The sequence below is a fragment of the Myotis nattereri genome, assembly GCF_964212035.1.
Source record: "Myotis nattereri genome assembly, chromosome: 1".
NCBI lineage: Eukaryota > Metazoa > Chordata > Mammalia > Chiroptera > Vespertilionidae > Myotis > Myotis nattereri.
In genome coordinates, this window is record NC_138075.1 from 81,482,150 (window position 1) to 81,501,529 (window position 19,380).

General features: G+C 38.3%; 1 long non-coding RNA gene across 1 annotated transcript in view; it reads left to right on the forward strand.

Moving 5' to 3' along the window:
* LOC308526573 overlaps positions 1 to 19,380 on the forward strand; it is a 667,011-nt gene that overhangs the window by 19,272 nt on the left and 628,359 nt on the right. The gene's annotated exons all lie outside the window — the stretch shown is intronic.

Consider the following 19,380-nt stretch of genomic DNA (forward strand, 5'->3'; position numbering starts at 1 on the left):
GAGCAGATTTTGGATCTTGACCTTTGTGACTAAGCCACTAGGTTCCATGACTAGGAACTAGGACTCAATTTCAAATCTAATAAATCGTAGGATTTGTTCAACTGGAAGACTATTGCTCTTGGCTAGACTTAATTCAAAAACTGAACAGTGTTCCTGTCCTACAACTGGGACTCCTTAGTATAAAAAGTCAGAGAAAGTAAAGGCAGTAGGAAAAAGAAAGGGCCTAAAAATGCCTTCAATTTTATGGAAAGGAACCAGTTAGGGAAATCCAAGAAGAAACAATCCTATATAATAAAAGATAAACATGTAAATTGACCATCCCTTCACTACACTCACCAGCCAATCAGGAGTGAATATGCAAATTAACCCAACAAAGATGGCGGGTTAATTTGCATACACAGGCACTGGGCAGAGAGCAGAAGTGGGAGAGCTGGCAGCTTTGGGGGATGTGGCTCCCTCAGTCGCTCCCTCGGTCGCTCCCTTGGGGGGCCATGGCTCCCTCCGTCTCTCCCAGCGCGGGGAACACCAGGAGTTCTGAGAATAGTAGTTCTCATGGAAGCCCCAGGACCGGAAGTGGAGGCCCAGAGCGCGGGGAGCACCAGGAATGCTGGGAATCGTAGTTCTGGTGGCAGACGGATCTCCTAGACACTAGAGCAAAGTGAGCCTGGAGCAAGTTACTGTTGTGGTGAGGGATGGAGGGAAAGCAAAGGTGAGAGACATACGTAAAATCAGAGTGTCTAGGAAAAATTAAAGGGAAGATATCCTAAAACTTCCAGGAAATCTCCACCAATGAAGCAAAGAAAAAAAAAGCCTCTATTATTCTGTGAGCAACAAACCAAACTGGGTAGGGGGTCTCAGAAAATTTGCTCATATGATTGCAAAGACAGACAGAAACTCCCGATTGGAGAGGGTGCAGGTCGGGCTAAGGGACCCCCCCCCAACTGTTCCCCCCAGTGCACGAATCTTCGTGCACCGGGCCCCTAGTAAGATATAAGAGAAAAACCAGATGAGAACACCTTGTTCAAACTAAGGAAGGAAATGATTCAAAAGAGTATACAATGAATTTTCATCGTATTCATGGGTTAGATTCTTTATGCATGACATAAGTTGAAAAATGGTGTAAAGTCAAAACTATTTTACAGAATCCATCATAAGGTGCCATAGGAGATATCAACACACAATTTTTTTTTATAAAAATTCAACACAAGTTATTTTCTTCCCCAAATTGGAGTAGTCCCTCCCCACCTTCTACTCTCCCCTCTCCCTCCCTCCTCTCATACCTCCCTCTCTCCCTTCCTTCTTCCTTTTCCAGCACCATAAGGCAGTTTAATTTCATGTAGAGACCATGTTGAATGTAAAAGACAGAGTTTTCAATACTGGATTCATACTCAGTGGGCAAATAGCTTATACTATGGAGACTTACTGAGATGATGGTAGGTTCAAGTATCCCATCCAATGCCTGTTTTGGGCCAGAGGTTCATTGACTGGAACAGCACATAAATCACATACTTAAGTTATCATTTTCTTTCATTTCTCTTTGGCCAAGTGTTCATAAACTTAAATTTCAGAAGTTAATGCATTTTAATATGACTCTTCTATTATGCTGCAGAGAGAGGTTAGGAAGAATAGGGGTGGAGAAAAGTCCAGTTTAGTGCCCATCTAGGTGATTATAACTAACCTCTGAGTGAAATTTGTAGATGATACTTGGGAATGAGAGCCAATTTTTGAGCAAGTTAAGAGGACATTTCTGAATCTGCTGGTGAAAGAGGCAATTATTAATGGAGATGGTCAAGGATAGTTTTCAAACTTTGGTATGGATACCCAGAGAATTTGGTTAAAAATTCAGATTCTAGGCCTCATTCCAGAAATTCTGATTCAGTAATATCAAGCTGGAGACCAGAAGAGAGAACTTTAAGTCAATGATGTTTCAGATGCTGATGTCCTCAGAGCACATGTTTAAGAACTCAGATCTTAGATGGGGAGAAGAGAGGGAAAGAAAAAGGCCATTCATTGGGGTTGTCTTTGACAAGGAAACCTGTGACCTTTTTCATGAGGGGTAAGGGAAGATTTAAAAAAATGAGTGTCAAGAAAGAGCTAAAGTGAGGTAGAATGAGTTAGTTTTAATTTGCAGCCTGTAAGGTGATCCTTTAGAACAGGGGTCTTCAAACTACGGCCCGCGGGCCACATGCAAATACAAATATTGTATTTGTTCCCGTTTTGTTTTTTTACTTCAAAATAAGATATGTGCAGTGTGCATAGGAATTTGTTCATATTTTTTTTTAAGCTATAGTCCGGCCCTCCAACGGTCTGAGGGACGGTGAACTGGCCCCCTGTTTAAAAAGTTTGAGGACCCCTGGTGTACACGATATCCTTCTTGAGATAGAGATATTCAGGCAAGTTTTTTGAGAATAGGATAAAGAGATTGCACTCCATTGTACTTTTAGCCAAGGTGTGGTAGGTGGCCTCTCTCAAATTTAAAGTCAAAACGCAGTCTGAAATGTATAAATGCAAAGCTAACATTTATTGAATATTTATTGTGAGTCAGGGCACTAATATCAAAAAAGAGTGACCATAAAATTGTCCTTAGGCACAGGAGGTCTGATAGTTAATTTTATGTCTGATAGGCCATGGTACCCAATTTTTGATCAAATACCTGTCTCCATGTTATTGGGAAGATATTATTTTAGATGTGATTAACATTTAAATCAATAGACTTCAAGTAAAGCAGATCATTCTTCCTGGTGGGGGTGGGCCTACTTGAATCAGTTGAAGACCTTAAGAGAAAAGACTGAGCTCCCTCAAAGAAAAAGGACTCTGATTTCTGACTACCATTGGACTCAAGATTGTAAAACCAGCTCTTGCCAGAATTTAATGCCTGACAGCCTGCCCTGTGAATTTCAGACTTATTAACTCCCACATGTGCATGAGTCAATATTAAAATCTCTCCCTCACTGTGTGTGTGTGTTGGTGTGTTGTGTATTCTATTTCTCTGAAGAACCCTAATATAGAAGGAAATTGGTTAACTTTGGTTCTTTCTAATGGTTCAATGACTTTACCTATTTGGGATGAGGAATACTATACAGTTAAGACTCTGTGAATGGTACATACAGATTCTCTACCCAGGAAAATGTGTAAACATGCACATCTACACTAATAAAGGAGAAAGATGCAAATTGACCTTTGTGACACCCACCAGCCAATCAGGAGTGAGTATGCAAATTAACCCAATAAAGATGGCAGGTTAATTTGCATATGTAGGCACTAAGCAACTGCTGGTGGGGCGGGGCACTTGCGTCATCACCATGGTGATGATGCAGGCATTCCGCACAACCTCAGCCACTCTGGGCCTCTGGGCAGCGTGGGAAGGCAGAAAGGCGACTCTGGCTGGAGCGAAGGTGGTGCCAGCAGCCAGGGGAAGAAAGGCCCATTCTTGTATGAATCTTCGTGCATTGGGCCTCTAGTACATATAAAATTTTGCATACATATACCAGGTGCGGATTAAGGGCTCTTGCTCTGAGTTTAGATGTCAAAATGATGTGTTACTAAGTAAAATGCAATAAGTCCTTCTAGGTTGGAAGTCTCGTTGAATTTCCTCTGGTTAGGAATTGAAGGCCAACAATATGATAGGCAGACAAGAACACAATTTGTGTTCTAAGGTTTCTAAAAGGGTCTGAGACCAAAAAATGCTTTTGTTGATGTGCTTTGGAAGGACACTAAAGCTGCAAAAGGCACCCATGTCCTGAGGCTGTTTGCTTGCCAGTATAGGGTGTGGGCAGAGAGGGCTCTTGCCTGACAGCTGAATTGGCACAGTGATTCTATCAAATACACTAAGACACCCTGTTACTGAAGGAAGAACAGGAAATACATATAAAGGGGAAGAATCCAGACAGACATTGATTTTTAATGCTGAGCTATCAATGGAGGATTGTTGAACGTCCTTCCAGAATCTAGAATATGCTTATTTCCTGTTGTCTTTTATTTATTTTATTCCTTTTTATTATATAAAAAACTTCATTCCATATGGCTTCATGGATATTTTACAGTGAATTTAAAAGAATTAATGTTCAGAATGCTGCTTTCTCAAGTAATGATCTGTGACCCATAAATATGAACAAAGTGTCGCTGCTAAGGATTAGTGCAAAGAGAACTCAGATTCTGCAAAAGTTAGTAAAAATTTAGTATAAAATAACTATAAATATGAAATAAAGCAGCACAAAATATCAAGGATACTATTTGCTGAATTTAAAACACCAGAGACCATTAGTTAACTTGTTTTGCCAGGTTAACTCATTTTTTTAAAAAAAATCATTGTTGAAAGTATTACATGTGTCCCCTTTTTTCTCCCATTGAGCCCTTCTAGCCCACCCCTGCCCCCTACTCCCCACCCAGGCCTCCACCACTCTATTGTCTGTGTCCATGGGTTATGCATACATGCATACAAGTTCTTTGGTTGATCTCTTCCCACCCACCCACCCCCATCTTCCCTCTGAGATTCAATAGTCTGTTTCTTGCTTCTATTGGCATATATAAGATAAAGCTTGTTCTGTTGTCTGCACATATATTAGAAACTTTTCATTGAATCATTGCAATATAATTTAATGTTGCACTGTTACAAAAAAAGATTTAGACCCCTGCATGCCAAGAGTTGTACATTGTGCATATGTTTTTTTTGCACTCAATTTAATGCCAGGTGAGGCTCAGTCAAAACTACTCATGCAGGCTCAAATAATAGGGTAGTATTTTGTTGTGGACTGGCTAATAATAATATAACAAATTCTGTATAAAACATGGTATGATTATTAATCTATGTCAATTTAACTGGGCCACAGGGTGCACAGATACTTGATCAAAATCATCCTGGGTTTTCTGTAAGGCTGTTTGTGGATGAGATTATATTTAAATTAGTGACCTGGTGCACAGATTTGTGCACATTGAAAGGAAATTAATTAGAAGGTGGCTGGCAGGGCAGGATGCCCTGGAGCCAACCTCCCGCGGTCCCTCCCAGGCATCTCCTGAGTGAGCAGGGTCCCTCCAGCCGGTGGGGTCCCTCAGCCTGGCCTGTGGGAATTGGGCGAAACCGGCTCTCTGGCATCCCCCGAGGGATCCCAGAGTGCAAGAGGGCACTCCTCAAAGTTGCTGGTCTACAGGGTATGGAATGCAAATGCAAGTGTGCAGTAAACCAAATTCGGGGCCGACAGTGCCCCAGCAACATAACCCATGGCCAAAGGTGGAATCACGAGGCCGTACAAGGAATCAGGATCCCTCTTCTCTGGTTTCTGGGTTCGTTACCTGAGAACTGCTGCTGCCAAGTCACTGCAGCTTGGCAGCTCCTGCATTGAGCGTCTGCCCCCTGGTGGTCAGTGCATGCCATAGCAACCAGTTGGATGGGCAGAGGGACACTTAGCATATTAGCCTTTTATATATGTAGATGGGCAGAGTGAGTAGAACAGATTGCCCTCAATAATGTGAGTGGGTTTCATTCAATCAGTTGAAGGCCTGACTCAAATGGAAACATTGGCTCTTCCTGTGTCTACAGGCTAGTGTGCCCTCAGACTAGAGCAGCCGTGGGCAAACTATGGCCCGCGGGCCGGATCCAGCCCGTTTGAAATGAATAAAACTAAAAAATAAAAAATACCGTACCCTTTTATGTAATGATGTTTACTTTGAATTTATATTAGTTCACACAAACACTCCATCCATGCTTTTGTTCCGGCCCTCCGGTCCAGTTTAAGAACCCATTGTGGCCCTCGAGTCAAAAAGTTTGCCCACCCCTGGACTAGAGCTATAATATTAGTTCTCTTGGGTCTCAAGCTTTTCAACTCACCCCATAAATAGTGGGACTTGTCATTCTCCATAATCATGTGAGCCAATTTTTTATAATCTATCTATCTATCTATCTCTATCTATCTATCTATCTAATCTATATCTATCTATCTATCTATCTATATCTCTATATCTCTATATCTCTATATCTATCTCTATCTCTGTTTCTATCAAATCATCTCATTGGTTCCATATTTCTGGAGAACTATGACTAATACACATAGTATTTCAATAGTTTTAGCACTTATTTTAAATTTTGGATTTATTCTTGCATAACTTTTACATTTATAATCATTATTTTTTTCAAATAGATTAAAATTACTCTTAAAGCTAAAATTGTTGGTAAAAAGTAAAAAAAAATGGAAATAATCTAGTGATGAGATTGATTTGGTTTAAGATGAAATAACATGTATTATATTAATAAGATTATTCAAATGTCATCTACATTAACAAAAAACAGAAAAATACAGCATTATGCCAGAAATTCTTCTACAAAATCACTAGAATTTATAGACAAGAAAATAATAAGAAAAGTTAAAGAGCAGTTATTTTTGTTGGAGATTATTTTCATGGCGATAAGAATTACTGAAATCCTCAGTGTGTTTATATGGTGAGATTTTGAAGTGTTCTACAATCTCTGCCAAGTTACAAAATCATTTGAAGCAAAGTGAGCATAAAAATAAGGCATTCAAATGTAGGATAAGTGAAACAGCTTAATGTTATAAAAAATGTATGCAAACACAATTTGATTCTGATGCTGAAAATGTACTTATTAAATGGCATTCTATTATGTTGCAACAATTAGATTATCAGGCAGCTAGGAAAATACAATTAGTACATTGTCTGAAAATAAAGCTAAAAGGCGAATATGAGGTTGAACATACCACTTACTTGACTAATTAGTTTACAAGCTAACATCTTTACAATTCAACTGGACAATCGAGGAAATATTTTAGAGTTTCCCATTTGCTTGTTTTTGTAATGCACATGAACATAAGAACACTTATTACTTTGTAAATCAGTTGATACTGAAAGACAAAATTTGAGATTTTAAAGGAAAATTTAACAAGATTATCATGTTACCTAAATTCTTAAAAATGACACAACAGCCGAAACCGGTTTGGCTCAGTGGACAGAGCGTCGGCCTGCGGACTGAAGGGTCCCAGGTTCGATTCCGGTCAGGGGCATGTACCTGGGTTGCGGGCACATCCCCAGTGGGAGATGTGCAGGAGGCGGCTGATCGATGTTTCTCTCTCATCGATGTTTCTAACTCTCTATCTCTCTCCCTTCCTCTCTGTAAAAAATCAATAAAATATATTTAAAAAAAAAATTAAAAAAAAATGACACAACATAGTATTTCCTTATGAAGATTTAAATTTGTTTAAGAGCCCATTTATCCAGGCTCTTTCAAAATCAACACAGCTCTCATTATATGTTATACTTCAAGATAAGTCATTTGTAAATATTATCTCACTTAATGGCCTATGAGGTAGGTATGATTAGTATTTCTAATTTATGTCTGGGGGAGAAGATTTAAAGAGATCAAGGTCAAATAGTAATTAAATGGGAGAGGAAGAACTCTAGCTCTAGGTCTTTAGAACTTTAAATGATACTTTCTTAACCACTATTATATTTTAACTTGTAATAATTCAACTTTAAAATTATTTCCTATGAAGCTTTTTTCAACTCTGTGGATCAAGATCATGTGTACCATGTCATTGCAAGTCATGTTATTCAAACCTATTACATTTAGAAGTGAATTTTCTATGTGAGTCAGGATTTTCAGTTAAATGCAAAGCAATATTTAGAAATTAAATGTTGAGGTTGAATATTTACTTTATATTACCTATTTTAAATTTAAATTTACAAAGTATGTTTATACTAAAGTTAACACTATTGTTTCTTAATTCTTTTCTACACTGGAGTTTAGTTAAGATTTGATTTGAAAAATCACAGGTTTTGTACAAAACCAACATTTATATTTATGTCCAGTTCTGTGTTGTCTTATTTCATGACAAAAACTGGTATACAACCAAAAACCATCTCAGCTACAGGTCTTCCGATTGAGTCCCGAATTCTTATAAATGAATGACACTATTGACAGATAACTTCATATCAATACATCAAAAATATTTATCAAAATTTGAAAAAGAAAACAAAGGAAAATCAGAAGTGTTTTTAAGAAAAAGTGAACTTCTGTCCATCAATATGCATTAGTGTATGAATTATTCATTAGTCAGTGGTTTACTACGTTATCAAAAATACAGATCTCTCTTTTTGGTGTTTATTTGTTTTAATTCCCTAATTAAAATATGTCCTGCATTTTAGTAAAACTTTATAAATTTTTTCATATTGATAGAATATTTTTATGAAATTATCTTTACCTGTCTATAATGATGCATATGTCATTATTTTTTGTGGGACTAAATCAATCTCTACTTCAAAAATAACTTTGTTTCTATAATATATTATTTTATAACAATAGTATCTGAACTCATCCTTTTGAAAGAAAATTTTTTGTTTCAATCAGAGCATAAAAACAATTTATAAACTCTTTAAAACTTTTAAATCAGTAGCAGATTATCAAAATAAAACGGTTATACAACTAGTAGTATGTATCAAATTCAAACAACAAAATAAGTACAATTATTATTTTTAATCTTTCTAATACTTCACGGCCAATTTCACATTCAACTATGTCAGAATTAGCTGTGACCAAACTATGCAGAGCATCAATTTGCAATGGCTTGTAAATATAGGCCTGCATGTTGTGGGATTAGTTTTTTCATGCACAGAAAATCAGAACAAGCATATTTTCTTCAGTCATGTCAGACCTTGACACTGTCATATTCACATGCCCTTCACAACCAAGACCGAGAAATTCACAGTTTGTGAAAAGACTGATTTGACAAATGACAGAAGCTGACAAGCACCAGCTTTAGATATCATCTTAGAGATTCCAAATTTATGATCGATGTGAAAAACATGTCTTGAAATATACAAATCACTGGGTCCAAAATTACATTTTTAGTGAAAAAAAAAAAGGTAGTGTGTGCATCTTCGTTGAAATAAAGGAAATTAATACAGTCCTCTTTCCATACTTTAATGCCTTTAATAATTAAGACATTTAGTGATATTTACTATAGCTTATGCATTTATTAATAATGAAAAAAATTAGGCCTTAGCCAGTTTGGCTCAATGGACAGAGAGTCGGCCTGTGGACTGAAGGGTCTCAGGTTTGAGACATTGATTCTGGTCAATGGGGCATGTTTGGGTTGCAGGCTCAGCCCCCAGTAGGGAGCATGCAGGAGGCAGCTGATCAACGATTTTCTCTCTCTTTGTTGATGTTTCTATTTCTCCTTCTTCCTTCCTCTCTTAAATCAATAAAAATATATTTTTTAAAAATAATGAAAAATTTAGTAAAGACATCCGCCTTGAGGAAGAAAAGAGGGATGGAGAAAGAATACCTTGAGCCAGATAGACTTATTACCTGGATGACTTTTGACAAGTATGTTAAACCTCCGAGTGGCATTTTTTTCATCTGAAATAGAGGATATTAAGAGCTACCTCAGATGTTTTTTGTATATATTTTGTTGTTGTTTTTTTTTAACCCTCACTCAAACATATTTTTCCCATTGATTTCTAGAGAGAGTGGAAGGGAAGGAAGGGGGCGGGGGGAGGTGGGAAGGGAGAGAGAGAGAGAGAGAAAGGGAGAGAGAGAGGGAGAGAGATGTGAGAGAGACACATTGATTGGTTGCCTCGCGCATGCATCCCTACCTGGGCTGGGGAACCTGCAACCAAGGTACATGTTCTTGACCAGGAATCAAACTCACAACCCTTTGGTCCATGGATCAATGCTCTAACCACTGAGAAAAACCAGCCAGAGCCCTCAAATGTTTTTCTAAGCATTAAATTTTAAATCAAAGTAAAATTACTGGTACAGTTGGGCTGCAAGTAGTTAAGCAGTAAATATTCTTTTCTGACCTCAGTTTCTCATTGTTTTTTCTCAAAAACAATCTAGAACTGTGCTGTCTAATATGATAACTACTAAGAACATGAGACTAAGCATTTGAGATGTGGCTACTCTGGACTGAGGTGTGCTATAAGTACAAAATACACATTATGAAGACTATTATAAGAAAAAGGATGTAAAATATCTCAATGAATAATTATAATGATTACATGTTGAAATTGTACCATTTTAGATATGTTAGGGTACATAAAATATATTATTGATTTGTTTCACCTGTTTCTTTTTTATTTTTATATACTATATGAAATATTTTAATTACATATATACTTGTGTCTCACATTATATCTCTATTGAATAGTGCTGATCTAGAAATTAAAAGATTCAAGAAATTCAAGGTTCTACTAATTCCTAATCCATATAAGAAAAGGAAAATGTTATACTGTGTTTTCATTCTTTAGAATCCTTGTAGAAAGGAATTATATTTTATTACAATCTTATAAGCAGCAAGTCATACCAACTAGCAAATCAGTTAGGCTCCTTAGAATTACAAGGTGAACAGGAGTTTTTTCTTGATTTGTCTACTACTATTTAAAAAAATTGGAATAAAGTAGGAAAATCATATTGTAATTTCTGTTCTCTCTGCCTTGCACAGAATAGCTGCATCAAGCAACACTCAAGCACTCATTCCTTACAGCTAATGGAGCCAAGTGTCTCCCTGACCTGCCTAAGATTTATTGAGGTCTTGACCAGCCAAATTTCTTAACCTAGAGAAGGCCTAAGCCAATTTCTCAGAAGATAGAGAGAGTGACAAGAGGAACTGCTAATATTAGCTAGTCTGACCAACTTCTCCACACAGTAATAAAGCATACTTTCTAAAAGGCAAGTCTGATCATGTCTTTTCCCTTAAAATCTTCCCTGGAAATCTTCAATTACTCCTCATAGGAAGGAGTAATTGTCTCCTGAAGAGAAAGGGCATGCAGTGCAGCCATACTTGGCCTAACCACACTTCTTCTGGGATAATAAGAGCTCAGAAGAACTGTTTGCCTTGCTGTTACTCTTCTGGTAAGTTTTTCTCCAAAACACACTCTTCTTTGCATCTCTCTCTTGAGTTAACATTACAGTGGAGAGAGAGATAGTAAATAGTTATCTTAAATGTATAGGACAGGGGCCCTCAAACTACGGCCTGCGGGCCACATGCAAGTACAAATATTGTATTTGTTCCCGTTTTGTTTTTTTACTTCAAAATAGGATATGTGCAGTGTGCATAGGAATTTGTTAATAGTTGTTTTTAAACTATAGTCCGGCCCTCCAATGGTCTGAGGGACAGTGAACTGGCTCCCTGTTTAAAAAGTTTGAGGACCCCTGGTATAGGATATTAGTGTCAATTGCTAAGGAAAAACAAGTAGCAAAGGAGAATAAGATTATAGCGGTTTGGGTTTTACATGATATGGCCACAGAAGACCTCAGAGAAAAGTGGCATTTGAGAAAAGATATGAAGGAAATATTATTACGCTGTGGCTTCATCTGAAGCCTTGTAATTAGGAATAGGTCTTGCCAGAGATTCAACCTTTTCCCCATAGACTCAGTATGAGTAAACATGGGGAAATGCTGAAAGTATGAGTAAATATGAGGAAATGCTCAGCAGAGCAGAAGACTTGTGGATGAGGCCTGCCAGGAGGCCCAGGGAAATGCAGATGACCCTCCTGAGACAAAAGGAATGCCTTTCATTCTCCATGTATTTTATTTCCAAGCATGATTGCAGTCTTTGGCTCAGAATTTTTCAAAACATGGGTCTACTCTAGATTCAACAGATAGTCATGAGGTTAGTTTGGTAGGTAGAAACCAACAGGAAAATAAAAAAAAGTAGAATAGAAAATATTTGCAGCAGCAAAGATAGGAATTATTTCAAACATATATACATATATTCAGCTATGTGTTTGCTAGGCAATGATGTAAAATGTAGTTCTTACTGTGGGTCGTGGATAAAAGAGTTTGAAAAATATTGTGCTAAGTATAAGAGGACTTCTCAAATGTATCTCCTGAAAAGAGATTAAGATAATGGATTAGGCAAGAAGAAAGGAATAATAGGCTCTATCAACAGGAAAAATAAAAGTATAGGGCTAAATGTAGACAATCAAGCATCCATTTACTCCTATCTGTTGAACTAGAGATTGAAAATTTTATTTAATAGTTTGTATTTCTTTCTATTTTTTGTTCTCATATATGTATACCTGCCCATGTACAGTTGTGTGTATTTCTGTGTATGTTTGTGGTTTACTATGGTGATTACCAGATCCTGAGGAGAAAAGATAAAGAGCCTATAAACTTATGTTCAAAATAAGTAAAGAAAGTTCTGGAAAGTACTCTACAGTTGACATGAACAGAATCCTAAGAGCTGAGATGGTGGTGGAAGCTACCAAGTGAAGAAGGCTGAATCTGTAGTAGCTTCTGCAAAGAGAAAAGGAAATGAAAATGGAGCCAGTAGAGACCTTTGGAAAGGTCTAAGAGCTGAGCTATAGAAAGGCTCAAATAGCTCCACAAACTCAGGCCGCACTGGAGTTTTCTAAGATTCAGTCTTTGCCTTTCAATTAAATGTGTCTCTTCTAATTCTTCAGTTATTGATACAGATGATTCTTAAATTTATATACACAAGCATAGCGTCTTGAATTCCAGCTAATATCTTCAAATGTCTGCTGAGCCATGCTTCTTTGAATATCTCTCACTATGTTTATACACATGGAGAGCTGGCAGCTTAAGCCCAGTAGAGATATCTGTGAATGAGAAAATAAAGCACCTTTTGGTCTTTTCTAAAGACATAAAAAATGGAAAATTAAATTCTACGAGTTTGGTTAAAAAAAAAAAGAATATAAAAAAACTCTATAGCCTAGGTAGTGAGCTACATTAACCCACACCAGAAGGGCAGCCTGCTATAGAAGGAGCTATCTACTATACTTAGTGCAGGAGAGGAAGAAGGAGATTTTTCTAATAGAAGAAAGGAAGTCTTGCTTCTTTAATTCAATGGTGTGTGTGTGTGTGTGTTTTCAGCAGTATCTAACTTTTTTATTTTGTTTCTGTGATCCCATTTTACTTATAAATTGGTGTCCTTTGGTAGAGACATTAATTACTTTTAGGTTAACAGTTTCAAAGATGTTGAAATATTACTCATTTGCCTAGGTTTTGTCTTTCCCATTTGGATCTACTGATGCACTTCAATTCTGAGGAAATTACACTTATAATATTTTTATTTCCCACTGAACAGAACTTGGAATTGCATTAAACTCTCAAAGTCAGAATCTATAGAATCCTCTGATTTTTAATTTTAAAAGAAATTATAATATTTATTCCTTTCTCTAGTACTTTGGTTTTCTTTCTGATTATTCAAATGCCTTAAGAAGTAGTTCAATGATACAGACATTTTATTTGAAAGTTCCTTTTTTAACATGGGATATAATTCATCTGGGACAAAATATGTAAAGTCATTTAGGAAGAGAATTGCTTTCTTACAATTTCACATTTCTTGAGCTTCAATTTCCTCTTACCAATATTATTTTTGCTATCCTTGAGAGAGAAAATGGAAATAAAATAAAGTTGAGTGGTATAGCTGTTTCTTTGTCATGTATTATAAAAATGTTACTCTGAAGCAACATGTTCATTTTCTCTGAAATATCTTCAAACCTCTATTTTTCATGTCTTTAGCATTTTTTTTATAAACCTCACTATATTATGGTTATTGGTCTTTAAAAAATCTCACTCATACTTCTTAGCCACTCCTAAATATTTGTTGTTGGTTAGACCCCTTTCTCCTCTCTTTTGTGCATGTTCTTTTTTATAGATGAATTCAACTACCATTTGTCCCTTTCACAGTCCAATGATTATTGTGGTCATGAAATGTGAATTATAGTCATCAATTCTGTACTTCTGGGTTATTATGGAAAAATAGGAGACAAAGACAGAGTGAGATCTTTGTTATCAAATGTGTAATTTCAATATATTTATGAATATTTTCATCCTCAGCTTTCTTCATTAAAAAATCATTTTATATTGAAATCACATCACATGTCTTTTGCCACCTTAAAAATAAACACATGTTTTTTTCATATTTTATGTAATTTTTCAACAATGCAGAGTTCAATTACAGTTTAAAGTACAACTGGATTTGGTTCATTATCCATTGAAATGGAATTAGGAAATTCTAAATGGTGAAGAAATAATACTTATATGATGGCAATGAAAGTGAATAACTACATAGGATATAATATAGCTTAAGAAGGCCTGGGAGACTAAGAAAAATGGAGTATCTAGATATATCAGCAATTATTTCCATTATACAGATAAGAAGTAAAGGCTCAAGAAATTTAGAGACTGATTTGTCCATGAAGTAGGACAGTCTTTAAACTCTTCAGGAATTTGCTTCTGAAATTCAGCAGCCAGCCTTAGGAACGTTTTTAATTCCAAGCCATTTTCACATTTGTTTCTTTTTGTCTTCCCACATTTCCCAAGAATTTAGTCTACACATTGATTTTCTCCAGATATCACTACATATTTTTCTTCCAGGTTCTTCCTGTTAGAAGATACAGAGTTCTAGAGTCAGGACTGCAGTTAAGGGAATGGCACTTGTGTAAGATGCACAAACTTTCCAAATATTTTCTTGACTTAGAGGATCAAATGTATTGGTAAGACTATTAAGATATATAAAGCACTTTAAACACACATAAGCTGTTTTTATTGGATTATGCAGGGAATATAGGCTCTGTCTGAACCAAGTTGCTAGCATACAAAAATGCTGAAGAGGATTTTTAAACTAAAAATAAGTTTTAAATAAGGTTAAAATAAGTTTCAGAGGGCCTGAAACTTAGATTGGCTCAGGAAATCAAAATGAAAGTTATGAGAATGAAGAAAATAAAATGGAGGGGGGCAGGATTAAGTAATATACTGATAATTAGAGTAATTGATAGATATGGGAAGTGAATAACCCTATGTTTAAAAAAAATCTACAGGTAGTTTGCCTTTTCCCTCTTTCTCTTTTTATCCTACTTTAATCTTTTTTTTTTTTTTTTTTTTTTTTTTGTAAACAATAGCAAGTTGCTTAAGATAGAGAAAATACCAGCAAATGCACATGGAGACTAATAGAGAAAATATAGAATGTATTTTATTTATATTACTAGAGGCCCAGTGCACAAAAATTTGTGCACTCGGGGGGGAAGGGGGGTCCCTCAGTCCGGCCTGTGCCCTCTCGCAGTCTGGGATCCCTTGGGAGATAACGAACTGCTGGCTTAGGCCTGCTCCCAGGTGGCAGAGGGCAGGCCCAATCCCTAGGTGCAGCCCCTGGTTGGGCTCAGAGCAGGACCGATTGGGGAGTTGGGGCGCCGCCCCCTGTCATGCACAGAGCAGGGCGATCGGGAGGTTGCAATGCCATCCTCAGTCACGCTCAGGGTAGGGCTGATTGGAGGGTTGGGGCACCGCCCCCTGTCACACTCAAGGCAGGGTCGATGGGGAGGTTGCGTGCGGTGCCACCCCCTGTCACGCACAGAGCAGGGCCAATCAGGGGGTTGGGGCACTGCCCCCTGTCACTAACAGATCAGGGCCCATTAGGGGGGTTGGGGCTCTGTATCCTGTCACGCACAGAGCAGGGCCAATCAGAGGGTTGGGGCACCGCCCTCTATCATCCGCAGAGCAGGGCCGAACAGGGGGTTGGGGCGCCGCCACTCTCACACTCAGGGCAGGGCCGATGGGGAGGTTATGGCTCTACCCCGTCACACACAGAGCAGGGCCCATGGGGCGGGGGGGGGGGGGGTTGGGCGCCGCACCCTGTCACACACAGAGCAGGGCCGATCAGGGGGTTGGGGAGCTCCCCCCTATCAGGCACAGAGCAGAGCTGATCAGGGGGTTGGGGCACCTTCCCCGTCACGAACAGAGCAGGGTGGATAGGGAGGTTGTGGCCCCGCCCCCTGTCACACACAGAGCCGCAGGGCAATCAGGGGGTTTGGGTGCTGCCCCCTGTCATGCTGATCCCGGTGCCAGGAGGCCTCGCGGCTCCGCTGATCCCGGTGCTGGGAGGCATATTACCCTTTTACTATATAGGGTAGAGGCCTGGTGCACAGGTGGGTGCCAGCTGGTTTTCCCTGAAGGGTGTCCTGGATCAGGATGGGGGTCCCCACTGGGGTGCCTGGCCAGCCTGGGTGAGGGGATGATGGCTATTTGCAGCTGGTCACACACCCTTCAGGGTGGCGATCCCCACTGAGGTGTCTGGCCAGCCTGGGTGAGGGGATGATGGCTGTTTGCAGCTGGTCACACACCCTTCAGGGTGGGGTTCCCCACTGGGGTGCCTGGCCTGTCTGGGTGAGGGGCTGAGGGCTGTTTTCAGTCTGGGGGTGACTGAAGCTCCCACCGCTCCTTTTTTTCTTTTTTTTTTATTCTGGGCCAGCTTTAGCTTTGAGGCTTGGCTCCAGCTCTTAGGCCTCCCCTGCTGAAAGTAGGTTTCTGGCCTTTGCTTACAATGTTGCAATCCTGCTGGCTGAAGCCCGGTGGACTAAAGCAGGTTTCTGGGGTTTTGTTTAGCTTCTATATTTGTTACATAGTTGCTTAGAGTTGCAGCTCAGAGGCCTGCAGCGGCAGGCGGGGAACGTTGGAGTCCTCCGTCACTGAAGCAAGCAAGCCTCATGTTAGTTTCAAGCTTCCTGGCTGCTGGCCGCCATCTTGGCTGGCAGTTAATTTGCATATTGCCCTGATTAGCCAATGGGAAGGGTAGCGGTCGTACACCAATTACCATGTTTCTCTTTTATTAGATAGGATGACTTAAATCACATAAGAATGTAAAGCTTCAGAGATGAATATGCTATACTTGAAAGGGCTGCACCTCTGAAATATTAGCTGCCATTAATTTGATTTTAAAGAGAATAGTTGTTATTCAGTTATGTCCCAATTCAAATAGTACATTTGGTATACCATTCTTTGGTCCAGAAGTTAAACTTAGTATCACATGTATGTATTACATGTATATTGTGGAACTAAGTCAAAATTATTATTTAACATCTGCTAAACATAGTGTGATAGAACTGCTATTTACAGGTTCATAAAAATGACTTATATAGTTCAACAAAATGTCATACTCTTCTACATTATGGATAGACAAAAACATAAAGCCCCAAACATAGTCAATCTACTTAGATTTTAAAGCTTATTAATGTACACTTCAAACTAGTGTTATATAAGAGTTAAAATTTAGCATTAAAGAAAGTGTTCTGTTGTAAGATTTGTCCTTGTGAAGTTCATTAAATCTCCTTAATTCATCTGTTACAAGTCTTCTAGATTAGGCAGAAATTGGCATAAAGTGCTTTAAATCATGTTCATTCACTCAAAGTAGTTTAAAATATGCTTATGTACAGTTACTAAGTATAATCAAGTATTTTTATTATAATAAGTAATTTTAAAAATTCCATTATAAATCGTCTCAAAACACTCTTGCTGAAAACAGAACTTACAATGAGCTTGAAAATGTACTTCTGCTTTTCAAATCCTTAGATCTATATTTTGATTTAGGTTTTGAATCAGATCTATTTCAATAGATCAAAACTTACCCTACCTCTGCCCAAGGTTATACAGTTTAACAGATGACAGTATTTTGCACTAGTAAGCTTTACAGAGTAGAATGAAAACATGTTTGTAGTTTAATAATGTAGTAGTCTTTATGATTACATTTTCAGATGAAGAGCTGCAGCATCATGGAGTGGAAATAACACAGGGCCAGTTAGGAGACTTAAATACGAGCTCATTCATGGATTAAGTAACCTTGGGAAGTCACTTGCACTGTTTCAGGCTGTTTTTCTCCTCAGTCTAAGAGGATGATAAAATGCAACTCACAGCCCTAGCTGGTTTAGCTCAGTGGAGAGAGGGTCAGCCTGCGGACTGAAAGGTCCTGGGTTAGATTTGGTTAAGGCAGCGGTTCTCAACCTGTGGGTCGCGACCCCTTTGGGGGTCGAATGACCCTTTCACAGGGGTCGCCTAAGACCATCGGAAAACACATGTAATTACATATTGTTTTTGTGATTAATCACTATGCTTTAATTATGTTCAATTTGTAACAATGAAAATATATCCTGCATATCAGATATTTACATTACGATTCATAACAGTAGCAAAATTACAGTTATGAAGTAGCAACGAAAATAATTTTATGGTTGGGGGTCACCACAACATGAGGAACTGTATTAAAGGGTCGCGACATTAGGAAGGTTGAGAACCACTGGGTTAAGGGCACATGCCCTGGTTGGGGGCTCCATCCCCAGTAGGGGGTGTGGAGCACCCGATCAATGATTCTCTCTCATAATTGATGTTTTTGTCTCTCTCTCCCTCTCTCTTCCTCTCTCTCTCTCTAAAAATCAATAAAAATACTTCAAAAATGCAACTCACAGCATCATTGAGAACAACTTTGCTTTCTACTGATTAGTCAATAAATGTATTTTTTATTTTTAGAAGAAATGGAGGGTTTTATGCTTTAGTAAGCATATATCCTAAGTTATCACACAACTTTAATATTTAGCTAGTTAGATCCATTTCGATGTAATTTGCACATTACACAATGGTATGATTTAGTTTCAGAAGAACTGCATTTATTTGACAGAATGACACTGATTTTATTATTTTACTTGGTGGGAGAAATGTGTATAGCTACTGTGCATATCCACAGCCAGATTTAGTACTTAAAAGAAAAGTCTACAGGTTTATAGAACCTCTAAAACTTTAGATGCTTATCATTTCAGCTGAGGAGAAAAAATGTTAAGCTGGATTTTTTTTTTTTTTTTACTTTGTAGCAAATCTAAGGCAGTTCAGCAACCCAGTAACTGTAAATATCTACCTTTTAGGCTGCTTGGGGGATTTGGTAGAAATTATGTGGAAAAAAATCTAGCTTAGAAGTGACCTCTAGGTTTTACTTTCTTAGCTGCTAGAAGAGGATTGTATTGGAGAAGCAGTGTGTTTAAGCTCCAGGAGATTAGGGTGTGGGTATGAGCCAAGACATTGGTGGTTGCTGCTTGATGAAGTGACTTATTTGTGGAATGGGACCAACAACTGTGCTGGAAGCTAGGTGATCTCGGCCCGAGGCACTGCTACAATGGTAGACACATGCACACGATTAACGGGAAAACGGGCTTAACAGAGTGTTGAAGTGTTGAAGAGGGAACTCAAGGATCTTGTCCATCTGGATTGACCTTCAGGTCGGTACTAGGCAGAGCCAAGGGTGCTACATGCGGTTTGCCTTGGAGTGTTCCCTGGTCACAGGGAAACATGGCGGTGGTGGTTGTTTTCCTGATTTGAATCAACTCTTCCACGTGAAATGTTAGCAAACACATCCAGCCTAGAGTTTTAAAATGTATTTAACAGTCTTGAAAATATTTAATGCTTCAAATAATTTCCTCTAGCTTCTGAGATACCTTGCACTAAAAATGTCTTTCTACTGAAGTAATTTCTGAAATATTAGTTTCTACTTTTGCTTTTTGCTCCCAGGGCAACTATCCCTCAGAACCTAAACAGGTCCTTTATTTTATTTTTTTCTCTTTTTTATTTTTTTGGTTCTGAAATAACCCTTC